Source organism: Lithobates pipiens, unplaced genomic scaffold (genome assembly GCF_037356315.1).
Source record: "Lithobates pipiens isolate NorthernLeopardFrog02 unplaced genomic scaffold, aLitPip1_a1.2 Scaffold_13, whole genome shotgun sequence".
Taxonomy (NCBI): domain Eukaryota; kingdom Metazoa; phylum Chordata; class Amphibia; order Anura; family Ranidae; genus Lithobates; species Lithobates pipiens.
In genome coordinates, this window is record NW_027507718.1 from 316,079,669 (window position 1) to 316,099,541 (window position 19,873).

Genomic DNA, 19,873 nt, shown 5'->3' on the forward strand with positions numbered 1-19,873 from the left:
CTCTCTCTGATGACTTTACCAAACCAATACACACTATACCTACCTTTTTGATGATCACATTTATGGATGAATTCACCTAAGCATGTAGTGCAAGGGCCTGCCTCAATACTTTCAAATGCTATTTTTATTTTGTTTTTTTCACCTATTAATTATCTTGATATGTAATAGCAGAATGTCAAAATGTGCTTCCATTTTGTTTTCTTTTTGGTATTATGACACTTCTTACCTGTCCGGTGGGCTGCCAATAGTTTAACTAAGGAGGGGCTTTCCAAAGTATCACACATTATTTAGGCATTCAGCTCTCAATCAAGTGGAGAGGGTTCCCTGTCCAAAACATCCCCCCTCATTTTTTAGCAAGGACCCATCAGATGGGGGGATGGGGGGTGAGGGAGGGATGGGGGTGGTGATGACTCTCATAAGGTGACCTTATACTTTGGCTTTAAATACTCAGTTCCCAAAATGTTATACTAATTTTGACCAAAAATGTTGGTGTCTAATCTGCTTGCAAAGTTGATTTGTCAAATTACTAATTTTGGTTCTTGTTTCACTCCACAGTGTCCTTCAATGCCACAGGAATGGCAGACTGTGGCCTCCCACTTTGCCAGTCGTTGGGACTTTTCCAATTGTGGAGGAGCAATATATGAGAAGCATGTCCACATCATCCCACCACCCAACTCGAGATCGTACTATTTTAACTACAAGGGGATTAATAGTATCGTGATGTTGGCGGTGGTGTCTGCGACATATGAGTTTTTGTATGTGGACGTGGGGCAAAATGGACGGATGTCAGATGGTGGAGTCTTCGCACGGACGGAGTTCTACTGGCGTCTCCAGAGTGGCAGTCTGGGCTTGCCACCCCTAGAGGAGAATCAGGAAGCACTCCCGTTCATCTTCGTCGCGGATGAGGCATTTGCCCTGGCGAACCATCTGATGCGGCCTTTCCCAATGAGGATCCTCACCCCAGACCAGAGGATTTTTAATTTACGCCTGTCCAGAGCTCGAAGAGTGGTGTAGAACACTTTTGGTATACTGGCCAGCCGGTTCCGCCTTTTTCTTACGCCTATTCACATGGCGGAATACAAACTCAATCACATAGTGCTGGCGTGCTATGTTCTGCACAATTTTCTTAAAACAGTTTCTGCGAACTATGCGGTCTCAGTTGGCCAACAAGAAGCAGACTTGCTGGAAAATGAAGATAACCTCATGGGCTTTGAACCTGCTCATCCTGGCTTCCCCCCCAAAGCACCCGTGAGGTTAGAACCCAATACATGGACTACTTTGTGGGTAGGGGGGCCATTGATATGCCAGACAATGTCTGAGAGGCATTTTCAAAATATTTTTTTTTTTAAACTCCTTCATTTACTGCTTGGCTTGGTTTTAGGTGTCTCCTAGGTATATTTATGTTTTTTCAAGTTGTGCCTTTTTCAATAACAGTGCAAACCCAAGTTCTGAGTGAGATGAGGGGACTGTCTCTTCTTCAGATAAGCTTATTATGTTGTGGGTCTGCTGCACACACACCTTGTTTTTGGTAACTAATGTATGTAGTGCATTACTGACCACAATCGTGCTCATTTTCAGCACCATGGCAGGCAAATGGCATGGTTGTCCAAATATACACATCACTGTGGGTGTTTTTTACTAAAGGCACATCCACTATGCACTACAAGTGCACTGCAAAAGTACACCTGAAACTGCACTTGGAGTGCAAGGTGGAGTTGCCTTTAGTAAATAACACCCATTCTCACCGCAAACTAAAATTTTACTCCAAATACATGTTTGGCGCAATGAAAAAGGTTTTTACAACAAAACAAGAAATTGTGTGTATCAAAAACAGACTTCCAGCTAATTTTGGTTTACTTGGTGCTTTTGTGTAAACAGGCATGTATCAAAGCGTAAAATACAGAACACAGGAACTTACAAAGTTCAACTTTGCAAAGTGAAGACAATATCAGACATGAGTATGTACAAACTGGGCTGATATTGCCTTCATCACATGGGGTGTGACCCCTGGAAAATCCAAATTTGGAAGATGCACAGAGTATGTCAACATGTGCTATCTCCCATCATGGGGGAGCAATGTACATGCTTTGGGGCTGCAACCCCTTCATCTCAGCCACTTTACACAAAACACGTACATTGATCCCCCATGATGGGAGATAGTGCATGTTTACACACTCTGTGCATCTTCCAAATTTCTATTTTCGAAAAATACAAAAGTTGTGTTTTAAAATAGCAAAACTAAAACCCTAGCTAGTTTTTGGTCTTTCACACTCTGCCCAAAACATCAATGATGTTCTTAATTTTATTTTTAACATCGTTGATGTTTTACTGTATGTTTTCCAAATCCCGATTGCACCCCATTATCTCCCCAATCAGGATCTGGGCACTTTCACTGGTAAAACGGGAATCTTCTTCCACATCACCTACAAAACAAAAAAACACACCATGTAATAAAAATATGGTGAGATACATTGATGAGCTTACCGGAAGCTGTGTTCTCCGACACTCACCTGTTGTGGTGACAATTTGTCCAACCTCAACGATCTCTCCTTCCTCCTCCTCCTCTTCCTCCTGCTCCTCTGCTTCTGCTTTTGGAATTTTGCCCTCTTTGGGAGGGGTGGGGTCCCTGGTGTCCTCATACTTGCCGAGTTTTTTCTCCCCTATGAGAATGAAAAAAAAAAGAATAATTAGCACACAGAGGGCAGAATTAGGAATATGAAACAGTGTTTGGAAGTGTTGTACAATTGTTTCTTTTGGCAGAGCTTCAAGGTCAGAACATTATTGGGGACACTGTGTTCAGCTGGAATACTTACATGCAGAACGATGTTTCCTACGAACGAATGAAACCATGAACTTGAAAATGGCCATTTTAAAATGCACAACATGAAATCAAAGCACATGGAGCAGGATGCAAGCAATAATAATCATATGAACACACGACAACTACTTACTTTTGTCAAGAACACGCTTGATCCTTATGTACTGCTCGTGCTCCTTCAGTTTCAGGTCTGACCAGCGTTTTCTCAGTTGATCCATGGATTGGCATACCCCAAAATTCTTCTGAAGACTCTTCACAACTTTATTCATGATCTTGGCCTTTCTGATATTTGGGTTTGGGTAAGGGCCATACTTCCCATCATAGTCGGTACTGTTCAATATGTCCACCATCTCCAACATCTCTCCAAAAGACATATTTGAGGCCTTAAATCTTCTCTTCCTGTATTGGGACGTTTCAGGCTTTCCTCACCCTCCTCCTCGTTAGTGGAACTATTATTAGTGCGCATCTGCGTTCTCTCTGCCATGTGCTCTCCCCACTGCGCCGTAAGCGAAGGGGCGGGGAATAGTATAAAAAGAACGTCAGGGGCGGGCGGAGTTTCACGCATGCGCACTGTATATAAAACGCAACACGCGTGTGTCGTCGTACGATCGGTGAACAGAGGGAGAAGCTGACGTGACGAACATGCAAACGAAGGTAAAATTTTGAACTTGGTGCATCACTAGGCTATACTGCTTCTAGATTGAGGCCTGCATTAGTGGAGTTTAGCCTGACATTAGGGTTTGTCTTGTGTTGTGTCTTGCAGCGATTCAAGAGGTTTCAATGATTACAGTTTCCTCCCTCTGTTCATCAATAAATACAGAGACATGCCCTGTCTGTGGCAACCAACACACCCACAATATAGTAACACACACAAGAGGCAGGCAGCAATGTTGAAACGGGTTGAGTTTGTGAAGCCTGTGGTCCCCAGGGCAGACGTCAACTATTTAAAAAAGAAAATTGGTAGCCTCAGGAGTACATATATGAGGGAGAGGACCAAGGTGTTGAAGTCCATGCAATCTGGAGCTTCAGCAGATGACGTTTATGTTCCCACCCTGTGGTATTATGACAGGATGCATTTTCTGTCAAACCAGGCTGAGGTCAGAGAATCCCTCTCTACTCTTCCTTCCACGCGTCCTATGCTCCATTCCACACCCGATGAGTCTTCCGACGCCCAACCTGGGCCTTCCACTCCGGAAGAACTGGGGGAGCCCAGCTTGAGCCAGGTATAGTATTGTACATATTTTGGGAGTAAAAATGAATGATGTTAACTTGATTTTTGCTCACTAATTGCTGAGTTTTGAAAGTGTTTCACATATCAATAGACAGTAGTTGCCAAAACCTTTGGGACAAAGTCTTTTCTATTGGTTAACAATTTGCAACAGTGTTGATGTGAAAATTATGTGTGTTTGATGAACCAAAAACTCAAACTATGTCCCTTTTTCATACACAGGAAGAACTCAGCCAGGAACAGGAGGGTGTGGAATGCAGCAGCCAGGAGGTGGCTGTGGAAAGTGGCAGCCAGGAGGAGGCGGGGTAAGCAGCAGCCATGCGGTGGGCGGCCAAAGGAGCTTCACTGAATGCCAGGTCCCTCCCCTCCGCCTTCCACGCAAAAGGGCGAGAAAGGGGGGGAATGTTGAGGAGTCGGCCCTGAGGCTGATTGGTGAGGCTTCTGCGGCCCTCCAAGCAAAACCTACCTACCAAGAGGCCTTTGCCGCTTGGTTGCGTGCAAGCTTTATAAAATGGAGCAGGGGCAACAGCTCTTGTGTGAGGAGGTTATTATACACACCCTCAACAAGGGTCTTTTGGGCCAAATGACACAAGAAACACACTTGTGTGGTTTGGCCCATGCCCCTGCTCCTCCTTCTCCTTCTGCCACACCTCCAGCACCACAGCCACAGCCTGGAAGGAAGCGTGGAAGGAAGACCAGAGAGTGATGACCTGAGAGTGATGACCTGGGTTCAGTCTGGTCTGACAGAAGATGCAGCCTGTTGTAGTACCACAGCCTGGGAACATAGATGTCATCTGCTGCTGTTCCGGGTTTCATGGACTTCAGGACCAGACTTCTCTCCTTCAGATATGTATTCCTCAGGCCACCAATTTTTGCGTTTAAATAGTTGATGTGTGCCCTGGGGGCCAAAGGCTTCACAAATCCCCCCAGTTTCAACATTGCTGCCTCCCTCTTTATCTGTTACTGACACCAAAATAAGGTATTTTTTGTTTGAATTAATATTTGCGTATGTGTATTACTTCCAAAAGGCCAGTTTATTTGTGAGCAGGCAGGTACATTTCCCCCCAAAAAAGTGACATGAATAACAAGGGGCACCAACACTAAACAACCTCCTGTAGATTAAAAAAGAAAAAACAAAATATCAAAAATACAATAATGTTGTTGTGGTAAGTTAACACACAAAAACACCCTAAAAAATTGAGAAATTAGCAAACTGACAAAAAAGGAGATGTTTAGGGAAAAAAAAAATGCATCCAAAAAAGAATAAACAAAATCTAAAATTGTGTAGATGTGACAAAATCCAAAATTGTATTGCCGAAATGGTTAAAAAAGAGTCAGGAAATACGTTCGGGAGAAGTGTGTGTGACTATGAGCATCAAAAGAAGTTCCTTCTTGCAGCATTGTAAAGAACAAGAGAATGTGCTTCATGAAAGAATTTTTAACATTGCAGCGTGACGAATGTGCTATATCAATTACGAGCAGTAGTTTTACCTGAACGAGCGCTTCCATGTCGGAATTTGATTGTGAGCATGCGTGGCACCCTTTCCGTCGGAGTAGGCTACACATGATCGAAGTATGTCCGATCGGAGCAGTTTGTCGGAAAATATTTCCAGCAAGTTGGAAAATTTGGTCCGACGGATATTCCGACGGAAACAGTCCAATGCATACCACACACAGTCGGAATATCCGACAAACCGCTCAGATCGGACACATTCCGACGGAATCTCTGACCGTGTGTACAAGGGCTAAGACTGATAAATATAGTTCCACAGCTAATACATATGGACCAATCCAGATTTACAAAAGGACGTCAAACCACTGATGCCACAAGACGCTTAATTAATATTATTCACCATGCAAATTTGAAGGGAACGCCTTCTCTGCTCCTAGCCTTGTATCCAGAGAAGGCGTTTGATCGGATACATTGGTGTTATCATGCCAAAGGTTACATAGTTACATAGTTAGTTACATAGTTAGTCAGGTTGAAAAAAGACACAAGTCCATCCAGTTCAACCAAAAAAAAAAATATATAATAAATATCATACCAGTCCATATACCCAATTCTATACCCACAGTTGATCCAGAGGAAGGCAAAAAACCCCAGCAGAGCATGATCCAATTTGCTAAAGCAGGGGAAAAAATTCCTTCCTGATCCCCCGAGAGGCAATCGGATTTTCCCCGGATCAACTTTACCTATAAATTTTAGTACCCAGTTATATTACCTACACTTAGGAAATAATCCAGGCCTTTCTTAAAGCAATCCACTGAGCTGGCCATAACCACCTCTGCAGGGAGTCTATTCCACATTTTCACAGCTCTTACTGTGAAGAAACCTTTCTGTATTTGGAGATGAAATCTCTTCTCCTCTAGACGTAAAGAGTGCCCCATTGTCCTCTTTGTTGACTGTAAAGTGAATAACTCGACACCAAGTTCCCTATATGGACCCCTTATATATGTGTACATGTTGATCAAATCCCCCCTTAATCTCCTCTTATCAAGAGTGAATAAATTCAGTTCCTCTAATCTTTCCTCATAGCTGAGTTCCTCCATGCCTCTTATCAGTTTGGTTGCCCTTCTCTGCACTTTCTCCAGTTCCTCAATATCCTTTTTGAGAACTGGTGCCCAAAACTGAACGGCATATTCCAGATGAGGTCTTACTAATGATTTGAACAGGGGCAAAATTATATCTCTCTCTCTGGAGTACATACCTCTCTTAATACAGGAAAGGACTTTGCTCGCTTTGGAAACCGCAGCTTGGCATTGCATGTTATTATTGAGCTTATGATCTACCAAAACCACCAGATCCTTCTCCACTATGGATTCCCCCAGTTGTACTCCCCCTAGCGTGTATGATGCATGCATATTCTTAGCCCCCAAGTGCATAACTTTACATTTCTCAACAGTAAACCTCATCTGCCACATAGTCGCCCAATTAGACAGAGCATCGAGATCGGCTTGTAAATTGGTGACATCCTGTAAGGACTTTATTCCACTGCATAGCTTGGTGTCATCTGCAAAGACGGAAATGTTACTTTTGATCCCAGACCCAATATTATTTATAAAGATATTAAAAAGCAAGGGTCCCAGCACTGAACCTTGGGGTACACCACTGATAACCTTAGACCATTCAGAGTAAGAATCATTAACCACTACTCTCTGAATTCTGTCTTTTAGACAGTTTTCTATCCATCTACAAACTGATGTTTCCAAACCTGTAGACTACCTTACACATGAGCCGTGTGTGCGGCACTGTATCGAACGCTTTTGCAAAATCCAAATATATCACGTCCACCGCCACCCCTCTGTCCAAGGTTTTACTTACCACCTCATAAAAATAAATCAGGTTTGTCTGACAACTTCTGTCTTTCATGAATCCATGCTGTCTGTTGCTCAAAATATTTTTTTCCTGCAAGAACTTGTCTATGTGGTCTTTTATTAATCCCTCCAGTATCTTCCCAACTATAGAAGTTAAACTAACGGGTCTATAATTACTTGGTAAAGACTTTGTTCCCTTTTTAAATATAGGCACCACATTGGCCCTGCGCCAATTCAGTGGTACTATTCCTGTCATTAATGAGTCCCTAAAAATTTGATACAATGGCTTTGAAATTACAGAGCTCAATTCTTTTAGGATCTGTGGGTGGATGCCATCAGGTCCAGGTGCTTTATCCACCTTTATTTTGTCCAAATATTTCTGGACCATATCACTTATGAGCCATTGTGGATTTGGGGCTGCGTCAGTACCACCCCCATTATGGACATGAGGTATTGGAGAAGTTTGGATTCCAAGGCTCTATATTTTCCGCAATTATGGCATAATATTCCAGGCCCTCTGCCTCATCAGGGGCACTCTCCACTCCATTTAACATTACAAATGGTACTCGCCAGGGGTGTCCACTTTCACCATTAATTTTCAACCTTCTCATGGAACCCCTGGCTGGCTACACACGCAACCACCCTCAAATCACAGACCATAGGTTTAGCAACATAACACACACCATAGGTTTATTTGCTGATGATGTTATACTCATGATCACAGATGTAGAGGCCTCATTAGCCTCAATACATCAAACAGTTTAACAGTATATCCTACTAAAAAGTAAATGACACTAAGTCATACATCCTTGGCATCAATATACCTCCTAAAACTAAACACAGAATGGAACAATTATACCCATACATGTGAAAATCCACTGGCATAAATTATTTAGGCATCACCTTAACACCTAAGACAGAAGATCTGTTCAAAGCAAATTACTCCATATTCTTGGACAAACTACACTCCAAACTCCAAGATCTAACAAAAATTGAATTACCCTGGTCCGGGAGACTTGCAGCCTTTAAAATAGTACTGCTACCACAATTTTTATACCTATTTAGAACCATCCCTATCCCAGTACCTAACACCATCTTTATTAAAGCCCAATCTATGATCAACAGATATCTCTGGCAGGGAAGGTGGGCAAGGTGTGCATTTTCCAAACTAATCAATACTAAGAGGGCCAGGGGAGTGGGATTGGTGGTGATTAAAGACTACTACATGGCCTCAATACTGGTGCAAATTAAAACATGGTTCCCCCAAAGCCCTAATACCAGATGGAAAGAATTGTAAACTATACAACTTAAAGGTGGCAATATTTATCATTTTCTTCTTACTAGCCAACAATACACCCCTAGATATGCATCACTTTCTTCCACCATCACAGCTTCACTTCATGCTTGGAGAGCTTTGTTAAACACTCCATCTCAGGACTCCATAACCTCCACACTATCAATGCCCACAAATAGCCTGACACACATAATACCTGACTTAAATGTCTCAAGCTGGGTGGAAAAGGGGATAGAAAAAATTGAAGATATACAGTAATGATTGATCCTACTCCAAAAAAACTTCAGGTGCTTACAGATAGAATACAACCCAGCTAATTCAGAATATTACACATATTATAGAATTACACATCTATTACGCTCCAACTTGAAAACAAATATTGAGATGCCATGGAAGGACATCCAATACAAACCCTACCACTAACATTAAGAGTATATCATTGTTCTATAATATACTAAAAAATAAGGATATACCCTTGAAAACAACTCATATGATTGCTTGAGAGAAGGACTTAGATACTTCTTACTCCCTGGAGCAATGGAGAAAGGCACTACACATCACGTATGCTGCAACAAAGAGTGTAAACTTATGGGAACGAGAAAATTCTCCTTAGATGGTATCTGACACCCCATAGAATAGCTAAATTCTCACCACAAAGTTCCAATACTTGCTGGAGGAACTGTGGTGCTGTGGGAACATTGTACCATATACTCTGGTCTTGCCCCACTATTATCTCCTTTTGGAAAGGAGTCTATGGAATAATCTCACAAGTATTGAATATTAAAGTATCCATGTCACTGGGAAATGCAATTTTATCCTTATCCATGATAAACCAAAAATCATTAATAATATGCTATAAGAGCTGAAATGATGCCACTAATTAACAATACATACAAAGAAAATACAATAAATAAAAAATATATTGATATAAAAATGTATCTGCAAAGAAGTAATGGTGAAAAAACTCTGGTGAAGAAAATGAAGGCAGTCACCAAATACTCTCACCCAAGGATCACTTGACTAATATATAAATATATTATCCAATTAAGTGATATATGTGCATAAATCAAATACAATACCAAACATATAAAACACCTAATATGAAATGGTGCATTAATATGTCTCAATATTATTGAACTAAAGTCCATAAAGTGCCAGTGCATTAGAGTACATCAAAATAGAAATCCATAAGGTGCCAGTGTTGCTCAGTGAAAAAGTCCCACATCCAGAGTACTTCACACCCGAGTGTATATTAGAGCCTCTTACCAGCTTCAAATGACTACCATAAAGATAGTCTCACCAAGCACGGAGAAAAATTCAGGTCTCACCACAACCTGTAGCGACTCTCACCACCACGAATATACTGTAGAACTCATAAGACAGAAACAGAGATGGCTCCCATAGTGTAGTATTTCTTTAAAAAAGTATTAATAGTAAAATGAATTGCACTTACAGGATTATTCTTCCAAGTAAAGCATGGTACAATCGTATGAAATGAATGATCGTGGTGTCTCCTCTAACTTCCTCCCACCTCCTAACTGTGTCCCATCAATCTCTGAACAAATGAATGTAATGACTTCACCACCAAAAGGCTCCTCCCTATGTGTTTTGTCACGATAGGATGTCGTCTGGGGATTGGCCAATCATATCGTGACAAAACGCGTAGAGAGGAGCCTTGTGGCAGTGAAGTCATTACATTCATTTGTTCAGAGATTGATGGGACACTGTTAGGAGGTGGGAGGAAGTTAGAGGATACGCCACGATCATTCATTTCATACGATTATACCATGCTTTACTTGGAAGAATAATCCTGTAAGTGCAATTAATTTTACTATTAAAACTACTAGGGATGGCCCGGCGGTCGGTTCGCGGTGAATTTTGCGTGTTCGCGATTCGCCAAACCGGTGGAATTTTTGGCGCTGTTTGCACGGTGGACATATGCGTTTACATTGTGAAAGAACTTTAACCCATGATGACACATCCATCATGGGGTACAGGACAGCCAATTGAGACATTTCAGCACATGGACAATTGGACATTCCCCCTACCTTATAAATAGACCTGATCTGGCGGTCATTTTACATTCTGTCTTTTGTCAGTGTAGTGAGAGGTTGCTGTGTGGAGCAGGGACAGACTGTAGTGACACAAATCACTAGCTATTAGGTCCAAAATAGTCCTTTTAAGGACTGGTATAGGTGTACAGTATATAGGGTTCTGGTGCACTGCTGCTGACTGCTGTGCTGCTGATTGATGAATGCACTGCTGACCGATTCTGCAGCTGTCTTTTGTCAGTGTAGGGACAGGACGCTGTGTGGAGCAGGGACAGTCAGTTTAATCACTAGCTATTACTATTAGGTCCACAAAGGTCCTTTTAAGGACTGGTATAGGTGTACAGTATATAGAGTTGTACATGTATAATATACTTTATTTCAAATATAGAAAGCCTATTATACTTGACTGCTGAGCTGAGTACTGACCGATTCTGCAGCTGTCTTTTATCAGTGTAGGGACTGAGGGACAGTCTGCAAATCACTAGCTACTTGGTCCAGAAAGGTCCTTTTAAGGACTGGTATAGGTGTACTATTTGGTGTGCAGTATATAGGGATGTAATACACATATAAAATAATTGCACATATAGAAAGCATATTATAGTGCATTTCCACTGTGCAGCATTGTGACTGCTGAGCGGTTCTGCAGCGATACTACAAAGAGTGACAAACACAATAAAAAAAAAGTATTATAACTGGTGTGATAGACCAGTGGCCCCCAAAAACGACAGATTGAAGTGGGGTGTTATATACCTTCTTCCACATACATACTGCAGTTCTCTAGAGACTTTTGTCACAGGGTCATTTAAAAAATGACAGGCAGAGGAAGAGGCAGGCCCTTCCGCAGGGGTGGTAGGGGTAGGGCAGGAGCAACAGACTTGAGCCAAAGTGGCAAATTGCAGAAGGTGTGTGTGATTACATCAAAGTACGCACCAGACTTGGTTGAGTGGCTTACTCAGCCTTACTCTTCTGCACCCTCCTCATCCTCTTGATCTGCACCCTCTTCACTCTCTGCTGTGTGCACCCCCAAAGACGCTACCACCAAAACCACCACCATATACCTTCCGCTTGAGTCACAGGAATTATTTTCTGATCCATCACAAGACATTTCCAATGTGCAGCGATTCTTGGCATTGAATCAGGAAGAGGAGGTAGCAATAACCGCCACTCAGCAGTCTGACGACAGTACCCAGATCAGTCCAAGGAGGAGGTTGGTCCCCGGTGTTGCTGCCTACTCCAAGATCTCTAATTATAGCGGTGGGGAAGGTGACGTCGATGATGATGTGTCTAGTGATGTCACGTGGGTGCCCACAAGAAAGGAAGAGGAGGGGAGTTCAGAGGGAGATATGGACCAGCAGATAGGGAGGAGAAGCAGGCGGAACTTAGATTGCACAGGAGGGACAAAGCAGACTGCTAATGTATCAGGAGTGAGGCATCAACCATGTACGGTCACATCTGGTGCTCCCAGGACACCGGCATATGGCTCCAAAGTGTGGGCTTTTTTTAACGTGTCCGCTGCTGACAATAGTGTTGCCATCTGCAATCTTTGCAGTCAACATATAAGTTGCGGTAAGCCCAACACTCACCTAGGGACAACCGCCTTAAGAAGGCACATGAGCAGCCATCACCGAGCCCAGTGGGAGCAACGGAAGCCACAAAGCCACACTCCAGGCTCTCACTATCCAGCCTCGTCTTCTCCTTCTCCTTCTCCTCTCTCCTCACAATTGTCCTCCACTCCACCTTCCATCATGCCATCTTCATGTTTTTCTGCATAAAGGCAGGCTTCCGTGGGCCAAATATTCGAGCATAAAAAAAATGATGACGCCAGTTAACCCTCTTGCCCAACGGTTGACAGCTGGCTTGTCAGAATTGATAGCCCGCCAACTACTGCCATATAAACTGGTGGACTTGGAGGCCTTTCGAAAATTTGTGGCCATTGGAACACCACAATGGAAGATCCCAAGAAGGAAGTATTTCTCACAGAAGGGCATCCCAGAGCTATATGGCCATGTTTAGCGGCAAGTGAATGTATCTCTGGCACACAGTGTCGGTGCCAAGATACATCTGACCACAGACACGTGGTCTAGCAAACACGGGCAGGGAAGGTATATAATTTTTACTGCCCACTGGGTGAACCTTCTGACAGCTGTCAAGCATTATAACTCATGGCACACGTGTAGATTTGGTTTTACCTCCATTGATTGCATGCAGGCCTGCCTCTTCTTCTCCTCCTCCTACTCCATCCTCCTCCCTCTCCTCCTCGGCTGACTCCTCCTTTTCCGCTGCTAGCGTCTCTTCTGCTGTGCCGCCCAAGCTCCCCAGAACCAATTTGACATGCCAGGTGAGACGTTGCCATACTGTGCTGCGTCTGTTGTGCCAAGAAGCCAAGAGCCATACTGGCTCTGCACTCCTTTCAGCTTTGTATTCACAGGCAGATCAGTGGCTAACACCACTCAAGTTGGTAAAGTGGTGTGTGACAACGGTGCCAATCTGCTTAGCGCATTGAAACAGGGCAAAATTACACACCTGCCATGCATGTCACACATCTTAAACTTGGTCGTGCAGCGATTCATTGTCCAATACCCTGGGGTCCAGGACATCTTGCGGCAGGCAAGGAAAATATCAGCCCATTTCAGAAGATCTTCAGCAGCAGACATTCAGCAGCGACACAATCTACCGGTCAGACGTCTTATTTGCGATTGCCCGACGTGATGGAATTCAACCTTCTATATCAGGGATATGCAATTAGCGGACCTCCAGCGGTTTCAGAACTACAAGTCCCATGAGGCATAGCAACACTCTGACAGCCCCAAGCATGACACCCGGAGGAAAAAGGCATGATGGGACTTGTAGTTTTGCAACAGCTGGAGGTCCACTAATTGCATATCCCTGTTCTATATGCTTGATAGGCTGCGGCAGAACAGGTTCTGGGGCGCTTGGTTTTTTTTTCACCGCGCCAGTGGCTGCTCATGGGCGACGCATGCAGACTTCTTATTGATGAGATCACCAAACTGGTCAGTCGCATCCATGGCGCCATCAGTGACATGGTACCTTATGCCTTCTTTATGGAGCGTGCATTACGTCGTGTCATTAATCAAGCTGTGGAGGAGCAGGAGCAGGAAGATGAGGAAGTCACAATGCTGGATGAATTCCCAGGGGGGGGCTACTTTATCTGAGACAAGTCAACAACAGGAGTCTGAAGAGGAGTCAGAGGAGGATGGTGCTGGGGCGGATGAGGAGGAGCAAGAAGAGCATGCTTTAAACCTTTCTGGGATCCCTGTTGTTGTGCGTGGATGGGGAGAGGAGAACAAGGAGGATGAAATTATCCTGGATGATGAGCAGGAGCCAGGCTACCACACCGCTTCCAGTTTTGTGCAAATGCGGGCCTTCATGCTAAAATGTTATAATAGGGACCCCCATATAAAAAGCATAAAGGTCAAGGACCAGTACTGGGTGGCAACGTACTTAGACCCCCAGTACAAACACAAAATGGCGGAAATGTTACCACCGTCACAGAGGGCTGTCATAATGGAGCACTTCCAGGCCTTGCTTGGAGAAATGCTGCATTCTGCTTTTGCGTGCGCTGGCAGAGGAGGAATTCCCACTCCCAGAGAAAGAGTTGCGGGTACCAATCCAACAGCGCCTGCAAGAAGAGGGCGGTTTAAAGATGTGTTGGTGACTTCTGATATGAGGTCATTCTTTCAGCTGACCCATCGACAGGTCTCATCCGGATCCAGCATCAGGGAATGCCTAGACCGACAGGTGTCCGACTACATCGGGTTAGCAGCCAATGTGGATGCTCTGAGGTCAGGCTTGACCTCTGGCCAGAACTTGCCCAATTTGCAATGGAACTGTTGGCTTGCCCCTCGTCCAGTGTCCTGTCCGAAAGGACATTCAGCGCAGCAGGGAGGATCGTGACTGATAAGCGCACTTGCCTAGCTCAGGACAGTGTTGACTACCTGACATTTATAAAAATAAATGAGGCATGGATCTCGGAGGAATTCAACACATGTGACCAGTAGACAATGTATATACATAACTCTATAAACGATTTATTTAATTGAGCACACGGACCTTTTTTCTACCTTTGGCTCACTTCCTTGTACAAAAAAAGCACACTGTACTATATGCCCGTACCCTCCTGTTTGAAGAGGTTGAGTGGTGTCATATATTTGGGTCCTGCAGCGAGTTGCTGGTATCAGTGCTGCTGTCAGTGCTCTCTATCTCGGTGCTGGTGTCAGTGCTCTCTCTCTATCTCAGTGCTGGTGTGGTGTCAGTGCTCTCTATCTCGGTGCTGGTGTGGTCTCAGTGCTCTCTATCACAGTGCTGGTGTGGTGTCAGTGCTCTTTATCTCAGTGCTTGTGGCAGTGCTTTCTATATCGGTGCTGGTGCCAGTGCTCTCTATCACGGTGCTGGTGTCAGTGCTCTCTATCTTGGTGCTGGTGTCAGTGCTCTTTATCTCGGTGCTGGTGTCAGTGCTCTCTATCACGGTGCTGGTGTCAGTGCTCTCTATCTCGGTGCTGGTGTCAGTGCTCTTTATCTCAGTGCTGGTGTCAGTGCTCTCTATCACGGTGCTGGTGTCAGTGCTCTCTATCTCGGTGCTAGTGTCAGTGCTCTCTATTATGGTGCTGGTGTCAGTGCTCTCTATCACAGTGCTGGTGCCAGTGCTCTCTATCTCACTGATGGTGTCAGTGCTCTCTATCACGGTGCTGGTGTCAGTGATCTCTATCTCTGTGCTGGTGTCAGTGCTCTCTATCTTGGTGCTGGTGTCAGTGCTCTCTATCACTGTCCTGGTGTCAGTGCTCTGTATCACGGTGCGGGTGTCAGTGCTCTCTATCTCAGTGCTGGTGTCAGTGCTCTCTATCACGGTGCTGTGTCAGTGCTCGCTATCACGGTGCTGGTGTCAGTGATCTCTATCTCGCTGCTGGTGTCAGTGCTCTCTATCAAGGTGCTGGTGTCAGTGCTCTCTATCACAGTGCTGGTGTCAGTGCTCTCTATCACGGTGCTGTTGTCAGTGCTCTCTATCTCGGTGCTGGTGTCAGTGATCTCTATCCCAGTGCTGGTGTCAGTGCTCTCTATCTCTGTGCTGGTGTCAGTGCTCTCTATCACAGTGCTGGTGCCAGTGCTCAGTCTCTATTGCGGTGCTGGTTTTAGACAGTGAGGGAGATAGCAGCGGAGAAGCCAATCAGCAGGCAGTGCCAGCACCATGGCTGAGGATCAGCACTGGACTGGCACCTCCGGACCACCGCAGTGGAGCCCTGCATAGGTAGGGGTAAGGGCCGGGCAGAGGGAGGGGCTCAAGCACAGGTTGGCACACTGGGACACTGGCACAGGACTGTGCTGCCCTGACTGTGGCACTAATCATCTCCTGCACCCCCTTCATAGCCTGCCCTGACCTTGCCTCTCCTCCATGGCCTTCATGCACTCCTGAATTGTCAGAATTTCACAGATAAAAAAATAATGCTTGTCGATCCCAGATTCACTTAATACTTTTTTTATGTCAGTGTCCATGTTGTGGGACTATGTGTGCACTGCTAGTAAGTATTTTGTGGTGGAAAATATGAACTGTAGGTTTTTAAGGTTCACCTGCCATTAAAGTCAGTGGGGTCAGCCGCAAACTTTGCAGTTCACAAACTTTTGGCCTCGTCCGCAGTTCGCGTTCGCGAAACGTCCCGTCGGAAGTTCATCCATCACTAAATACTACACTATGGGAGTCATCTCTGTTTCTGTCTTATGAGTTCTACAGTATATCTGTGGTGGTGAGAGTTGCTACAGGTTGTGGGGAGACCTGAATTTTTCCCTGTGCTTGGCGAGACTATCCTCATGGTAGTCATTTGAAGCTGGTAAGAGGCTTAAATATACACTCGGGTGTGAAGTACTCTGGATGTGGGACTTTTTCACTGACGTTTGGTTTGGAGCAAAACTGGCACTTTATGGATTTCTATTTTGATGTACTCTAATGCACCGGCACTTTATGGACTTTAGTTCAATAATATTCAGACATATTAATGCACCATTTCATATTAGGTGTTTTATATGTTTGGTATATTTGATTTATGCACATATAACACTTAATTGGATAATATATTTATATATTGGTTTAGTGATTACTGGGTGAGAGTATTTGGTGACTGCCTTAGTTTTCTTCACCAGAGTTTTTTCACCATTACTTCTTTACAGATTCATTTTTATATCAATATATATATATATATATATATATATATATATATATATATATATATATATATATATATATATATATATATATAATATATGTATTGTTAATTAGTGGCATCATTTCCGCTCTTATAGCATATTAACCACTTGAGATCCGCGCTATAGCCAAATGACGGCTACAGCGCGGATCTCCTTTTCCGGGACGACGTCAATAGACGTAGTCCCGTGTACGAGCGGCCTGTGTGCCCCCTGAGGGGTCCATGAGACTCGCCTGATCACCGATCCGTGCAAGGGGTCGATCCCGACCCCTTATCACGTGATCAGCTGTCAGCCAATGACAGCTGATCATGTGATATAACGGAGCCGGTAATCGGCTAGTATTCCTCCTCGCGCTGACAAAAAAAAGCCGATCACCGGTGGCCGTGATCGGAACATCAGTCCCGATCACGGCCAGCAATACAAGCGACCACCTGCCCCCTGCCAGTGCCCACCTGCCCCCTGCAGTGCCATCCTGAATAAAAGTAAGTGCCCCCCGTCAGTGCCACCCAGCAGTGCCCATAGTGCCCACAGTGCCACCCACAGTGCCACCCACAGTGCCACCTAGCAGTGCGCCCCACAGTGCCACCCACAGTGCCCACAATCTGCCTCAAAGGTGCTGCACCCCATCAGTGCCCAGCAGTGCCGCCCATCAGTGCCCAGCAGTGCCACCTATCAGAACCACCTATCAGTGCCACCTATCAGTGCCCATCAGTCCCATCTATCAGCGGTACCTATCAGTGCCCACCCGTGCCACCCATCCGTGCCACTTATCTGTGCCATCTTATCTGTGCCCATCTTTGCCCATCAGTGCCGCCTTATCTGTGCCCATCGGTGCCGCCTTATCTGTGCCTATTAGTGCCGCCTTAACTATGCCTATCAGTGCCCACCAGTGCAGCCTATCAGTGCCCACCAATGCAGCCTATCAGTGCCCACCAATGCAGCCCATCAGTGCCCACCAATGCAGCCTATCAGTGCCGCCTAATCAGCGCACTGCAATGAAGGAGAAAAATTACCCGTTTGCAAAATTTTATAACAAACTATTAAAACATGATTTTTATTTTTATTTTTTTTGCATCTTTTTTTGTTTGTTTAGCAAAAAATAAAACTCCGAGCTGTAACTAAATACCACCAAAAGAAAGCTCTATTTGTGGGAAAAAAATGATAAAAATTTCATTTGGGTACAGTGTTGTATGCCCGCGCAATTGTCATTCAAAGTGCATCAGAGCTGAAAGCTGAAAATTGGTCTGGGACTGAGGGGGGTTTAAGTGCCCAGTAAGCAAGTGGTTAATAATGATTTTGGGTTATCATGATTTTCTCACATAATTATTAATCAGCGCCGCTATTTATTCTGTTTAAAGAGGAAGTAAACCCTGATGGGTTTACTTCCTCTTTTTTTCCCTGCAAAGGTAAAGCATAATGGACTACTATGCATCGCATAGTAGCTCATTATGTGTCACTTACCTGACACAGGAGCCAGCGAAGTCGCCGCTGTCCCCTGTAGTCCGCCGCATCCATGTTGCTTGTGGCGTCTCGCAGCTCCGACGAATCACAGCGGTGCAACCGCGATGACGTCACTCCCGCGCATGCGCACGGGAGTCGCGTCTCGCAGCTCCGCCGCTGCCATACGGCGAAGCCGCGATGACGTCACTCCCGCGCATGCGCACGGGAGTCGACAAATTAGGCAAATCCATTCTTGGATTTGCCGCATTTAGTGCGCCTGCGCGCCGCTGTCTACGGCGCATGCGCCGTAGACAGCGGTGCCCATTTTCGGGCAAATATCTCCTAAACCATATAGGTTTAGGAGATATTGCTTGGACCTACAGGTAAGCCTTAATCTAGGCTTACCTATAGGTCCAAGTTGTTTGGAAGGGTTTACTTCCTCTTTAAGTTTGGTATCAGACTTTTTGGTGCTGGCAGCTTCTTACTACTATATTGTCTCTATCTAGCGCAGCTTTTACCTTTTGTTTTTTTTTTAATTCTTTTAAGCGCACGTTTAATGATAATGCGCCATTGGAGAGATAAACAAACCCTGTCTCTTCATGAAGTAATAAATACGATTTACACTCACACAACATACGAGATGTTATATGCATCAACTCAAAACAACTAAAATAAAGACCAAAAATATGGGAAAAATTGATAAATTGGTACACAATGAAACATAAGACTTAAATGTATCACTTAGAAACCATACTGTATTACAAAAGGGAAGCAACTATCAGACTGTGTTTTTCTTTTCCCTTTTTTTCTAAATTTATTTTATATTACTTTATACTTTCATATTTGATATTTCTTACTCTTTTCTTTTTTAAATCCAATGTTTATCTCATATATTATGTAGTCCAACACTAGACGTTACATAACAACGAAAACAATATAACAACCCTCAAAAGGGTTCCCCTCCTGGGTGCAGCATGTTCCCAGTTGAGGTGCCAGGGCAGGGGATTGGTGTCCATCACTCTTGATCTAGCAAGATATACTTTATAGATCACTTTTTTACCCTGGTCTACATGTCTATTGTATACAAACTTTGTTATAGTATAATCCTCAAGAGTGTATCATAAGCTGAAGAAGTATATATCTGAGTGAATATTCTCCTATCTGTCTTTTTCTAAATGTTTTCACTTATGTTCTGTGAAATATTCAATAAAAACATATTGATTTAAAAATCTGAAATAATCATACCACCAGGGAGGTTAATCCACCAAAAGGAACACTTTGGGACATGTTTATGAAGCAGTTAATTTGCCATTCATTAAACTTTCTCTTTAGGAGAAATTACCTGGTACATATTTTTAAGTGACAGTAATAAAATCACCAAATTAAATATTTGTGAAAAACACACACTGCTTAATAATTATACTTCTTTGTATAAAAAAAATCAATTTCAGAACTACTTTAGATATTGTTCTAATACTTATAGTGTGTTGTTGACAAGAAAAATCCTGCTTGAT